We start from the raw sequence: 16,040 nt of genomic DNA, 5'->3' as shown, positions 1-16,040 counted from the left end.
CATTGGTCTCGCCTCCTACCTCCGTCACGCAGCCATTGTCCCGTCGGCGCCAGCTCTATTCCACTATGTCAGTCACTGTCTTGCTCAGTCTGCTGATCTGTTCTGCTCTGTTCTAGCTTCTAGTCCTAGGTATTATTTTTTTGTAACAATATTTGTTGAATAATTGTTGTTAGTTAATCTGTGAACCTTGATGTTGTTACTAGGTTGAATAATTGTTGTTAGTTAATCTGTGAATCTTGCTGTTGTTACTCGGTTGAATAATTATTGAATAATTTTGAATGATTATTGTTAGTTAATCTGGGAAGCTTACTATTGTTAGTGGGTTAAATAATTATTGAATAATTGTTGAATAATTTTGACTGTAGAGATTACTAAGTTGGAGTGGGTTACTATGATATTGTAATTGGATTGTATTGTAATTGAATAATTTTGATGAATACTTAAACTGCATCTTCTTTTTGCGTCCCTCTGGTGTGTCTGGTTGCATGTTGTGTTTCCTCTTGTCATTGAATTTAGCATTTGTTTTCCACATGTAAGATGTTGGTTTAGATTTCATTTTGAATTGCTTGATTATTTCTGTGCGTTTTGTATCTAATCTTGTTTGGATGTTTCATAAAGTTGTGCTAAACATGCTGGTTTGGAAGAGGGTTCATGATGTTGTCCAAAACCAATGGCTGACATGAGCGACTAGTAATGCAAATTTGATCTTTATTTTAGCTTTTGTAATATGATTGGACTATGTTGAACAATTGTAATATGGTGAATACTTGATATTGTCTCATCTAACCTCTGAATCCATGTTTTGTTAAACCATGAAGGGACCTGGCATCCAAATACAGAAGAAAATGTACGCAATCATCAGCAGCCTCCTTCCTATTTCTTCTTGCATATACTTTCACCTTTCGTAAAATATTAGTGCTAGATATATAATATTTGCATCACTAGCAGAATTAATGGCATGCAACATTAGTATAATTTACATTGTGGTTCATGGCAGATTTTGATGATTAAAATTTGGATGTTGACATTTTATTTTTTTTTTATTATTTGACTTGAGTTTGTATTTGAATGAGATTATAATATTGTGGTTTATATAATACTTTTAATTTGGATGATATTTTTAAATTAATATTGGACTATAATTATATTTTAGTGTGTTTACACTACAAGAAATTACCGGAATAGCGACCGATTTTTCTTGAAAATCGGTCGCTAAACCATTAGCGACCAATTCTGGTGGTCGCTAAAACCTTGGTCGCTAATTAAAAAATAGAGACCGACTTCGTTCGCTAACCATTAGCGACCGATTTTAGTTACCGATCTTTGAACAAGGCCACCAAACCTTCACCAAAGAGTATCGGACTCTAAATCAGTCTCTATCATAATCGGTCGCTAAATGGTGATCAAATTTTCCGTTGCTAAATTGGTCGCTGAGTAAATCGGTTGCTAAATGGTGACCAACTTTTCGGTCGCTAAATTGGTCGCATGAAATCGGTCGCTAAATCGGTCGCCAATGCCTGATTTGAAAATCTAAAATCGGTCGCTAAATTGGTCGCTAATTCCTGAACTAAAAATATAAATTGGTCACTAAATCGGTCATTGTTCCTATTTACTAATTTCACATTTACCATTATTAAAGCTTTATTTTCATAAATAATTATATTTCCAAAAAATTTAAAAAGAATCAAGCATAGATTAATTTTTCAAATGAATACCAAAACATTCACAATGTCTACATAAAAATATAGAATTTAAAATATTGAAAATTTCTAAATACATCCGATTTTATGATCCACAATCTAGACTAAAACATGGTAAAATAATTCATGAACAACATAACTATGCTCTATTCAAGATACAATGTGACCTTTCTTCTTAGATAATTTTCTTGCAAACATTTTATCTTACAATGGCCATTGCAACACTGCCAATTGCACTCTTCATCTTCTTCTTCCCTATGCCATGTATCTTCTGTATGTGGTAGAGTTTCATGCATAGCACCTCAGCCTCGGTTCATCTTTCAATTTCAGCATCTTCACCTGACAAAACAATATTTCAGATTGAGAATTCTGGTGTCATAGCTTGCCTCAAAGCTAAAAGGTTTCTCTTTTTTCTGCTGCTCTTCTTTTTTATTTGATTTTTTTCCATATATTCAATTTTGATTTTTCTTAACAGAGCACTTTGTGATAACACTAACACTACTGAATGTTTCTAATGTTTGTGAAATCAAATTTTGTTTCAATTTAAATGTCTCAAAAGTGATACAAAATAGCTTCCTGAAAACAAATGATTGCTTTATTACTATACTGTATCGAAACTATGATTTTAATCATTAAGAAAACTATATGGTAGGAAACTAGTAAATAAAACAACGTTGCCTTCATCTATATTATTTGTATGACCCTCAAAATGATGAAGTGGTTTCATGAAGGAGGAGAAAATCATGATTTTCATAAAAAAAATTAACATGGCTTCATATCTACAGAAAGTAATCATATAAATTAGTAGACTTCCGCATTCCATTAATTAAGTTTGGCATGTAAATCTTTAAAGCTAGAATTTGAAGTGAAACAAAAACTACACTCTCAACATTCAAAAATTGTTACCGCTGGGCTTGCCCCATCTGTCAAGAAAATGTCATTTGGATTGGCAGAAAAACCATCACGTTCTTCAATTCCTTTGGCTATTGTATCTCGCAGGCCCTTAATACCCTGATATGGAAAATAACAAAAACTTCATCTCCCACACTATAATAATGAAACAATCAATACAACTTCGATAAATCAGGTAGTACCTGACTATGACTATAGGCACCAGTTGCTTGCCGAGGAATTATATCAATAATATTCCAAGCTCGCTCTATTGCATCAGAACTGCAATATGTCAATAGAGCTTGAGGAAAGTCACATATACAAAGCTCATGAGCTTTAATAGTTATGGCAAAGAAACCACTAAGTATTGTGTATAGATTATCCGAGCTCTAATATATTTGTTCCCATATATTTAACATTAAGACGGTTGATTTGCACAAAGCTTGTGTTTCAGGCTTCTCTAAAATAGATGGAATGTCACATAATGCAAGAACCTGTTGAAGATGAGATAGTCTCAATAAACACTAGTTGATTTGCACAAAGCTTGTTGTATTCAACTACAGAAAATAATAATAATAAGAAGCAAACCTCTCAAAAAATGGTTATTGGGAGCTGACCAAGAGACTGAGGATTTCCAATGTTACAGTAAATTATCTGTTTCAGATAAAAGAGAAAAGAGAAATCACCTTAAGAATGAAATTTGAAAGAGTACCATACCATAAGATAAGAAGTTGAAAAGAAAAATACCTCATCAAATGGGTGAGTACCAGGCTTAGCCTTCAAATTTTCTTGCAATTGCTGTAGCATTAAAACATTGTCAGGAGAAATAATTATTACTCAAACCATTAACAGCAAATGAAAATTCATTCCTCAAGATATATTCCACTGAAAACGTTACTATTGTGTAAATATCAGATATACTTCCCCTAATCATCCTCTTATTAACTCTTAATTCCTAAGCAAGGTAATGAAATGCATGTATTATGTCAATCTTAAAACCATAAAAATTTAATCAAAGTTTTCCATGTTCAAAACTTAGAAGAATGTTTAGAATGATAATTTAAGAAGATATATCATTATGCTTCAACTTATATGACCGTTACTAAGCCAAATTATGGTGTACAATTTCTTAACATATCGTGGAACATTAGCCAATGAATGACCTAATTTCTAAGAAGTAAAGCCAAAAATCATCAAAGTACCTGAGCAAGTGTTACAACCTCTCCTCGAACAACATACTCACACTTCAGAACCTGTAAAAGAATGTCATTCAAGAACAGATTTACAGCACTTAATTAAGTTTCTTATATGACATTTAATTAAGTTTCTTGAATGACATTTAAATGTCTAATATTTTTTCTTACAGCACTTAGTTTCATTCCCTTTTCTATGGTGTCCGTTCTTATATTTTCATTATTACTAGATGAGAAAAGTGATTGACAATTTGAAGGATGACACACCACATCTAGATTTGATACTTATGCATATGGGAAGTATGTATTCAACATTGGGCAAGTTTAGAAAATCACTGGACACATATCAAAGGGCTTTTAACATTATGGAAAGGACCTATGGTGAGTGGATGTTCCAGCTAGCAATGTTAGTTTTATTTTCTAATTTAGTACAACTAGTTGAATGATTTTGTTTAGTTTGACCTGCTAATTGTCTCTTTGGTTTCACTAAAAACTAGATCTATTTTCTTGAAACTTTTTTATTTGTGCGTGTCCAGTTATAGTTACCTAAAAAACTTTCCATCTAAGATGTAGTTGATGTTCAAAGTTTCAGAATTCTGGTTTTCTCAATTTCATCTCTTCTTTTAGGTAAGGACAGCCCTTTTCTTGTGACACCCTATTTGGCTTTGGCAAAGGTTCTTGGTTAACAAAATGCTTGAGGAAAAAGCAAGATGTTGATGCAAGAATCTTGATAAAAATATTCCATTCCAGTATTTCAATTTTAAGTTTTAGATACCAACAGGTAGTTAACAAACCCAATTCTCTAGATATAGATTAGCTTATTGTCAGGTTTTCTAAAAATATAAAGTCCTTGTCTTTATGGCTCGTTTCCAAGTAACATACAAGGTCAGAAGTGCTAATATAATACTATACCACATGAACAAGATGTATTGCAACTTACATAACCTAGTAGCAACATACCTAAAATATTTATTGTATGGTTATGGCTTTTTGTTCATATTCATACCAAGAAGTTTGCATATATGCCTGGACTAGTGTTGTGTGCAACCATCATGTACCTCAACCTTTGACAATTGAGCTTCATGAATGAGTGGCAGGAGAAATTACCATGTCTATAGGCAAAACAATATTAGATATTTTCTCACATTTAATGAGTGATACAAGATGTTTTCTCCTTTTTCTTCTTTCTTGCCAAAAAAGAAAATGCATAATTATTCCTGTTTCTGTTATCTCTTTCTCACGTTGTGTACTAAAAGTCTAAAATTAACATGAGCAAAGATGCAACTATAAATTTGATAGGAGGTAATTAGAAAAGCATAATAGAAATAAGGCTAGTCGGCTAAGACTTTGTTGTTGTTTTCTTACAGTGATTGAAGAAGTTACAATATAAGTGTTATGCAATATGAGGGAAAATGACATAACTCATACCTCCATAAAATCAATGGATGATCTAAGACCTGGAAACAGTATAATTTCTTCTCTAATCTACATATGATTTGATCTACTACAAACTGCTTCTTTGCTTCATTCTTCTCTTCCAATTCCCTGGAAAAAAAAGAAACATTTATATAGTACATATTGTGAGATTTTAAGGATCTTAATTAGCAAGAGAATAAAATGAGGCCATTAAAGAAGATTAGGTGGTTTACAAATTATAGAAGCACATAAGAAAAAGTTTTCAACTGTATTATTAGTGGTACTCACTAACCCACTATTCCATACCTTCCATGCGAATTGGCAGGAAAAAAAAAAGCTTTAACATAAACATTATGGACTTAACAAGAGAGAATACAAAATCAAATAGCATAGAAAGAAATGGAGACGAATAGTGGCAGAGTTTAAAACATGCAATCAGCCACTATACTTGATAGCACATAGTAGTGCCTTAATTTTTTACATTTTGATCACAATTTTCTTTAGTAATATCAATTTTCACCAGACTTAAAGAATTGCTTAAGCATGAACTTTCATCAACATGCAACAACAAATGAAACCATTGTATTTGCAACAATAAAACTCATTCAAAAATCCAATAGATAAGCAGTGCTTGAATAAAGACTAAGCATATACCTGAGCAACTCGATCAATCTCCGAAAGCAATAATGCTTTTCTAGTCTCCGGTACTTTCAGAAAAAGAATATGCCAAATTTCTTATGCCAGAAATGAAGAACAGAGACCATATCAGAACTGAAATGAAATGGAATGAAGACAGTCTATCAGAAGGATAAATACTTAATCTACTTAGCAGATTTTTGTGGTTGGAGAAGATTCCAAAATAGACATGGTGAAAAATCCCTAACAGAATTTAGATTAGGGAATAGAGTACCTACTTGAACAAATTGATGAAAGTGACGACGACAGCACCGAGATCTCAGAAGACGACGGTGACGGTGCTGCAAACTCAGAAGGCGACGATGACAGCTGGGAGTTTAGAAGACGACGGTGGCACTGCGAGCTCAGACGACGACGACGGCACTGCGAACTCAGAAGATGACAACGGCGCTAACTAAGAAGACGATGACGTGAATGGAGCTGCCTCATAAGACGACGAGGTCGCGAATGGAGAGGGTGTTGTGTTGTGCGGTGCTTCTGGTTGTGGTCACATCCGTGGTGGATGGAGGGAGAAGCGTAGCTCAGTAAGCGTTTGAGAAGATAAGAATGGTAATCGGTGAGTCTGAGTTAGGATTACTGAGGGGTAGAGTACTTCAGTAACTATTTTAAATTAGCGACCGATTTAGTGACCAATTAGTGATAACGTTATTATAAATTAGTATTTATAGTTGGTTGCTAAATCGGTCGCTATCTTAACTTTTAGCGACAACCATCTTAGCAACCGAGTTAGCGACAAATCTTTTTCAACTTATTTCTCTATTAGTTGCAAAATCGGTCGCTAAATTAGAAATTAGCGACCGATTTTGTGACCAACAATTCAAGCGTTATTCCTCATTTCGGTTGCTAGTTCGGTCGCTAAGTTAAAAAATACTGACCAATTTTAGCAACCAATTTTATGATGTTCATATAAAAATCTTATCAGTCGCTAAATCGGTCGCTATTAGTGACCAATTTCTTTTGTCACTAAAATCGGTTGCTGATTGTAATTTAGCGACCGATTTAGTGACCAAAATTTTTTGGTCCTTGAAATCTTATATCAGTCGCTATTAGCAACCAAATTTTTCAGTCACTAAAATCGGTCGCTATTCTAAAACTTTTTTGTATTGTTTATTTATATTTTATTTATTATTTTGTTATAAAATAATTTTTTTGGTTGAATTATGGTCAAACCGGTTTTACCAGTAAATTAATAAACTAGTAACTAGAATAGTTCGATAATCAGTTTAATTTTCAGAACCTTGATAAAATCTGCACATTTCTTTACCAAAAAAAAAAGAAACATGATGTAGCTTTTCAAACATAAATAGAGTAAAGTATCATTTTTGTCCCCAATATTTGGGGTAAGTCTCAAAGTTGTCCCTAACGTTTAAATCGTCCTATTTAAGTCCCTAACGTTTCAAAATTGACTCAATGTTGTCATGCCGTTAGAAATCGGTTAACTGAATTGATGGCAGGGCAAAATTAAGACGATTTTGAAACGTTAGGGACTTAAATAGGACGAACAAGTTGGGGGACAAAAACGATACATATAAATAAATTTTAATTTTATCCTTCAATAATATCAATTTTTTACGGTACATGGTTATTCAATTATTTTTTAATCACATCTAAGTAAATTATATTTAATCACATTAATTTTATTCTAAATAAATTTATTTTTTATAATTTTACTCTTAAAAATTTTTACTCATTATAAAATGTTTGTAGAATGACTAGTACATAAACTTGTGGGGAAAAAAATAATACATATACAATATATAAAGTAATATAATTCTAGTCATTTTACAAACATTATTTCTTGATGAGTAAAAATCTTTAAAAGTAAAATTAAAAAAAAAAATTAATTTATTTAGAATCAAAGTAATGTAATTCAATGTAATTTACTTAAATGTGATTAAAAAATAATTAAATAACTATATACCGTAAAAGATTGATATTAGTGAAGAATAAAATTAAAATTTATTTCTATGTATCGTTTTTGTCCCCAACGTTTTCGTTCTATTTAAGTTCCTAACGTTTTAAAATCGTCTCAATTTTGTCCCACCGTCAATTCCGTTAACAGATTCCTAACGGCAGGACAACATTGAGTCAATTTTGAAACATTAGGGATTTAAATAGGACGATTCAAACGTTAGGGACAACTTATCCCAAACGTTGAGGACAAAAACGATATTTTACTCAACATAAATAGTTAAATACTATTTCATATAACTCTAAATTTAAGAAGTAAAATGAACATTTTAAAATATTTTTCGAGTATTATTTACTTTTAAAAGATTTTCATATATTGTTTTTAGAGTAAATAACTGTATTTACTTTTAAAAGATATAAATTTTAGCAAAATGACGTCTAAAAGATGGTAAATGACCCTCAAAATTATGTTTAATTAGTTTGATGAAATAATTCAAATGTTTAGTCGATTATTAATTTTCTTGGTCAACCATTCATTTTTTTTTTCTTTTTGGGTGTCAGTCAACCATTAATTTATTTACATAAAATTACTATTTTAACACTCGACATCTATCTCCAATTTTATTTAAAAGGAATAAATTAACAATTTTATAAAAATTAGCAATTATGTATACAGTATATACACTTAACTAAATATTATATCTTCGCCAATATTTTAAGATTATTATCTTTTGGAGTTATTTTATAAAAATTTGTATCTTTTGGGAATAAAAATAATAATTTAATTTTTTAATTAAATTAAATTGTCAACACTACTATGATATTCTAGATGAATGTAAACTAGTAAAATTATGTCTAAAAAATTTAGACGCTAACACAATTAATCTTAAAACATCAATACGACAAAAATATCTCCAAAATTTAAAAATTCGACAAAAAAAATTTCTATACGTGACAATTGATTTTGGTATTTGACAAATAATTTAGACATTTAATCCAAATTTTAAAATCTTTTTTAAATATATATCTACCATTTGATTATTTTTATAGAAAGTAAAAAGAACTCATTTTTAGTTAGTTAACATTAATCAATTTTAGTGTTTGGTTTATAATTTAAGGTTTAGAGTTAAAAATTTAGGATTTAAAATAAATAAAATAATTTTTAAAAAATTGACTAATATTGATTAAAAAAATTGGTTACTTAGTATTATTTTTTATTATGTTTTTAAAATTGTTGAAATGTGCTTATCTTCTTAATCTTTTAAAATAATATATTGGGTTAAATACAATTTTGATCCTTAAGATTGAGGTTGAAAATTTTATTCGTTCCCAATATTTTTTTGCATTTAAATTCGTCTCTAGAGTGTAACTTGATTTTAAAATCACTTTAAACCAAAATACCCTTTATCTACCTTTTCTTCTTCATCGGTACATTATTCTCCTTTCAATTTCTTTCTTCCAATTTCCCTCTTTCTCTCTCATAGCCCACCTCCTCTAGATCATCGTCGTCCTCGGCCTCCTCGTCGCCCTCTTCGCTGTCATCGCTTCCGTCCGCCTCTGTCGGACCTTTGTCATCTCCTCTTACATTCGTTACTTTCACCGAAATCCACTCCTTTTGCCCATTTTCCTCTAAGATCTTCTTCGATTGCACCATTGCGGACTCCTCCGCCGCCGTCGAGATTTACAGCCGCCCTCGTCTTGCCGAACCCTCGCCTCGCCTTTCGCATCGAAAGGCATCCTCTCTGTCGTTGTCACCCTCTTCTTTGGTGTCAGTCGCAGCGCCCTCACTGCTCTCCTCTTCTATAATCGATGAAATTTTCATTCTTTTTTTAAAAAATGTCTAAATTCTTTGTTTTTGATGTTGGATTTGAAGGATTTGATGTTGCATTTAAAACAACAATCTTTGAAGCATTGGTGGTGGTGGTGACCATAGCTGAGCTTTTCTGCTTTTCTCTCTTTCTCTGTTTTTTTTTTTTTTTATATATAATTCTTTTGTTAGGGATAATTTTGTCCAGAAATTTAAGATTTAGATAAAAATGATGATTTTAAAACAAGATTGAATCTTAGGGACAAATTTAAATGTAAAAAAATATTGGGGATAAAAAATTTTCAACCTCAACCTTAAGGACCAAAATTATATTTAACCCTAATATATTCATTAACATTTAAATATTTTAAGTATAATTTTTATAATTTACTCACTAAGGGTGCGTTTAGTTTGCGTTTTTATTTTTTGTTTTCATTTTAGTGTTTTCTATTTTCTGAATATTGTGAAAAAAAATGAAAAAATAGGAGGTAAAAATAGAAAATAGAATTTTATTATTTTCACTGTTTTTACTTTTTCCTTCATGAAAAACAGAAAATATTAAAAATGAAAACGCAAATCAAATGTACTCTAAAGTTGCAAACTTGTAGTTTATATATGTGTGTGTGCGCGCGTGGGTGGGCTTGGGTGCGTGTGTGTGAACTCACGTGTAGTCAACTATATGTGAAGTTGATAATTAAGAGCCATTAAATGATTTGAATAATTTGACTAAATTTTTATCTAACGACTCTCAATTATCAACTTTACGCGAAGTTGACTGCACATGAATTTTCACCATATATACTAGCGGCTCAACAGGCACTATCGTGCTTGTTCAGCCGCTTTTCTATTATTTTAAAGAGATTAATTTTTATAATTTTATTTTTAAAATTATAAATTTAATAAAATAATCTAAACATTAAGAATAAAAAAAATTTGAAAATAAAAATAAAAATTTTATAATTATTTAACTTTTAGAATGTATAAAATTATAAATTTAAATTAAATAAGATATTAAATAAATTTATTATGTCGTTATTATGTGTAACAAAATGAAAATAAAGATTTAGAAATATTATTTATAATTAATTATTTAGAAACGTTATTAAGGTTATTTATTTATTTTTAATAATATTTAATTTAAAACAGAGATAAAAATTTATATTCAAAACACTCTTTATCTTCATGCATAATTCTAATTGATAAAAAATATTTTTTAATTTAATATTTATTTTTTTAAATTATGTTTAATTTTATTATTTTTTTCAAAATTATTAATTTATATTTTTATTATATTCACTCACTATATCAAACACTATTTTTTCTCTTACTATATATTATTCTCTATATACATACCTGCTATTGTCTTATTGCCACTATTATATTACATTGTTCTCCTTTCTCATTTTTTTTTTCTCCTTCCACATTCTCATCATCTTATCGTTATTAATTATCACTAAATATCATTATCGCAACGTTTACTCTTATTTATTACTTTGATTTATAACCATCTATTGTGTTAACTTTTATGAGTTGTTGAAATTTTACTAAAAAAATTAAGACATAAAGCATTTAAAATTTTTTCAAATTATCAAAATTTGATGTTAGTAATCCTAATTATTTTCAACTAAAATAATAAAAAATAGTACTATAATTGTAAGTATTTTAACTAATCATTATAAATTTAAGTCGTAGTTTAATATAGTACCTTAGCTTAGGACGGAAGGCAACCATTACTATCCACATTTGACTGCTATTTTATAAGTTTCATATTTATTTTATTGTGCACATCAATTAAATTATACTTTATGATTTTATTTTACATGTTTTGAAATAATGATATCATATTATAAGGATTAGATTAATTTTCATAGTCTAATACGAATCTTATTATTTTGTTCGTCATTTAAATATTATTCATAAAGAAAAGTTACTTAAACTGAAACACTATATAAAAAGAGACAAAAAAATTTTAGATTTATCGTCATGGTTTGCTTCTTCGACCTCACTTAATATACTCAAATTTAATAGCTTTGATGGTGGTGATTCTTTGTAATTAGTTAAAAAGTTTTAACTTTCTCGTTCTCTCTCTAATTCTCCCTACGATTTTGAACAAACTTAATTTTGTTATTAAATAATTTTTTAAATTTAGAATATTTTTAATTTCTTATATAATAAGTATCTTTTAAATTATCTTTCATGTATCTTGAAAGTTAAAAATTAAAGTTAAATAATATTAGGTTTTTTATTAAGTACAAAAATAAACATTTTAATGAAAGGGTCGTCATATTAAATCCCATGTTCTTATATTGAGAACATGTACCATTTATTATATTATATATAATTAATTTACCATATAACAAAAGGTGAAAATTTATATCTTCCTTTTGTTAAGTTTTTTTTTCTCTCTCTAAATTAGTTTGTATATTATCAACTTATTTCTATTATTTATGTAATATTTTTTTCTAGTAGTTATTCATTAATAAATTTTTAAACCTATTATCTTCAGACCATAAAATTTTCAAAGTAAAAGAAAAATACAATAAAATAAATTAGAGAACCTAAAAAAATAAAATAGTTTTTAAAATAGAATATATATAAGATAAATAATAAATTAAAACTTACATGGCCTATGACATAGAAAAATAAAGAGAAGAAAATAATCATGAAAGTTGAAATAACAAAAAATATATAACACAGTCTTGACACGTTTAAATGTTATATGTCAATCTAATAATTAATAAAAATAATATTATCTAATATAAAATAGATTAAAAATAAAAAAGAGATTAACAAAATCAATTAACAAATTTCTTATCTTACTATATTTATGGTATTATATGTCAATCTAATAATCAATAAAAAATAATATTTTCTTATATAAAACATATTAAAAATAAAGAAAAAATAACAAAATATACGTGAAGGTTTTTCACTCTACTATTGGTAGGTATAAATTTTTTTTACATCTTTTATATGCCAATCATACGACAGACAAATAATATTAAATTAATTAATAATCTTTTTGCAATAATTTAAAAAATTAATAAATGTCAATTCTAGTACTCTTTATAATTAAATGTCAAATTCAATACTCTACATAATTAATAGTTTAAATAGTTCAGGAAATTAACATGTTAATGTTTTTAACAAACCTTTGATAGGTGTGAACTTTCTTGCGCCCTTTATACATGCCAATTAAATAAATTAGCCACTCCTTAAGATAAATGATAATGTGATAGACAAAATTAATAATTTTATTTTATTTCAGAAGAAATATTTATATACTCAAATTTCAAATATAATACTCTATATAATTAATAATTTAAAAAATTAAAAAAAATATTATTGCAAAGCAATCTAAAAATAATAAGTTAATAAAATATTTATGAAACTTCTTCCTTCCATCATTGATAGGTAAAGACATGTAAACAAAAAATAAGAACACATACCAGATAAAAAGAAAATATTTTCTTTCTACATCAAATCGATAAGATAAAAAAATGGTTTTTTTACATCAAATTGATAAGAAAAAAAGACAGAACTATTTTTTACGTAAAAAATTGGGAATGAATTAAAAGGATAAAAGAATGACTAAAAATATAAATTAAATAAGTAAACTGAAGAGAAGGAAAAATGTAAGTGGAAGTTATGCGTGAAATCAAATGATGAAATTTGCAACGGTGGATAAAGGCAATGGAAGACGAAGGAGGCGATGCAATTGAGGGTGTTGAAAAAAGAGAAGGCCGATAGTAAGAGAAACACATAAAAGTGTGTATGAAGAACAAAATTAGTAGATTTTTCTAAAAAATTACAAATAAAACTTTAATAGAATAATTAGAGTGAAACCAAACTACCAGTGAGACTGTGAGAGTACAACGTACTATTTTGTCCTTATAATTTATTTTGTCCTTATAATTTGTTTTATGAAATAGTTTGTTAGAGAATAAATATAGTTAAAAAAAATTAGAAACTAAAGTTATGGTCAATTCTTCGTATTGACTTTATATATATATATATATATATATATATATATATATATATATATATATATATATATATATATATTTTACCAAAGATAGGAGACTCGAACCCGCAACCTCTTAATTGAGTATGGGGAGAGACTATACCATTTGAGCTATAACTCATTAGCTTAAAATTTGGAAAGATATGTGACTCAAACCTGCAACCTCTTAATTGAGTACGGGGAGTCTATGCCATTTAAGCTATAACTCATTGGCATTGACTTTATATATTGTTATAGATACATATTAATATATAAATAAAAGTATTAATCGACTTTAATAAACATAGACTTTAATAATACGTATTAAACAATATAAAAAAAATATTGATAAATTTTAATAAATATAGAATATATTTATAGGTAAATAAATAAATAATTTTTTTACATATAACTTAAAATAAGAAATATAATCTCTTTTATTTTTAAATAAATTAAATATAATTTGTATAACTGCATAAAAAATATAAATTTTTTTATTCATTATCAATTATCACGTCATAAATTTTTTAAAATATTAAAAAAATTATATTTAAATGTTATTTTTAATTAAAAATATAAAATATAAAATAATTAACTTTATTACAATTACTATTATTAGTATTATGAATGTATTGTCTATTTTTAAATTTTTTATTTGTTAATTATCTATTTTAATTATTTATTATGAAATTCATAATCTTATTTGTTATTAGGCATTTTATACATAGTAGTGTGCAATAACATATCTTTAAATTTATTCATTATGAAAGATTCTTTGAATAAATATTATATATTATACGATGAAGATAAAATATTAAAAAAATTATTGTTACTATTTTATCTATTAAATTTATTTTGTGAAATGAATTATTTGAAGAGAGATGATTTCTTCAAAATTTGGAGATCAAATTGTAATATTCCCTTTATATATTGTTTGAAACTGGATAATATAAAAAACTTGTTTAGATATTGAACACTCGATCTACAGTTATACAAAAAAAAAATACAAACTTTAGATGTAAAAATGGAATAAGATAAAGAGTACTTGTTTTTTAAATTTTCTTTTAAAAATTAGAAATCAGTACTCAAAAATAAAATAAACCATAAATATAAAATATCACCCACTTATATTATCATGACGTCTATTATTTGGACCAGTTCCATTATCGTGTGTTTCTATTCCTGTATTTTTTAAAAGATAGAATATAGATACGGCAATGGAGTTGGCATAAAAATTGTATCAACTCCCTTTCTTAATAAATGCATGTCAGAACCAAAAGAGAGCAAGATGCAGAAAAAAGATCGACAACAGTGAGGTGAGGAATATTTATAAGTGGAGCAGTTATTTAATTTACTCACGATTGCAGTAGTTATTTAACTCTTTCGTGGGTTAGTGACTTTTTTTTTAATTAAAAATCTAAAAATGTATTGTTACTATTTTGTCCATAAATTTGATTTATAAAATGAATTATTTGAGGTTAAATAGTGTCTATAAAAATTGGACACCAAACTCTGGTATTGGCTTTATATATTGGTATACAAATTGTAATATTCCCTTTATATATTGTTTGAAACTGGATAATATAAAAAACTTGTTTAGATATTGAACACTCGATCTACAGTTATACAAAAAAAATACAAACTTTAGATGTAAAAATGGAATAAGATAAAGAGTACTTGTTTTTTAAATTTTCTTTTAAAAATTAGAAATCAGTACTCAAAAATAAAATAAACCATAAATATAAAATATCACCCACTTATATTATCATGACGTCTATTATTTGGACCAGTTCCATTATCGTGTGTTTCTATTCCTGTATTTTTTAAAAGGTAGAATATAGATACGGCAATGGAGTTGGCATAAAAATTGTATCAACTCCCTTTCTTAATAAATGCATGTCAGAACCAAAAGAGAGCAAGATGCAGAAAAAAGATCGACAACAGTGAGGTGAGGAATATTTATAAGTGGAGCAGTTATTTAATTTACTCACAATTGCAGTAGTTATTTAGGAATATTTATAAGTGGAGCAGTTATTTAATTTACTCACAATTGCAGTAGTTATTTAACTCTTTCGTGGGTTAGTGACTTTTTTTTTTAATTAAAAATCTAAAAATGTATTGTTACTATTTTGTCCATAAATTTGATTTATAAAATGAATTATTTGAGGGTAAATAGTGTCTATAAAAATTGGACACCAAACTCTGGTATTGGCTTTATATATTGGTATATATATATATGGTGATATAAAGTACGAAAATGAAGAAACAATGATGTAATTATAAAAATGTATTTTGAGACACATCTCGAATGCTGAGGGGGTAATCATAAAATGGGAGTATCTCAGATGCCGTGATCCCGTTATGTGATAGGGTGACGGCGAGTCACATCTTAGGTGGACCCGTGATATGCATAAGTGCTTATA

The sequence above is a fragment of the Arachis ipaensis genome, chromosome B8, assembly GCF_059453495.1.
Source record: "Arachis ipaensis isolate K30076 ecotype BB chromosome B8, ASM5945349v1, whole genome shotgun sequence".
Classification (NCBI taxonomy): domain Eukaryota; kingdom Viridiplantae; phylum Streptophyta; class Magnoliopsida; order Fabales; family Fabaceae; genus Arachis; species Arachis ipaensis.
The sequence above is the reverse complement of the archived record's forward strand: the minus strand, read 5'-3'. Positions refer to the sequence as shown.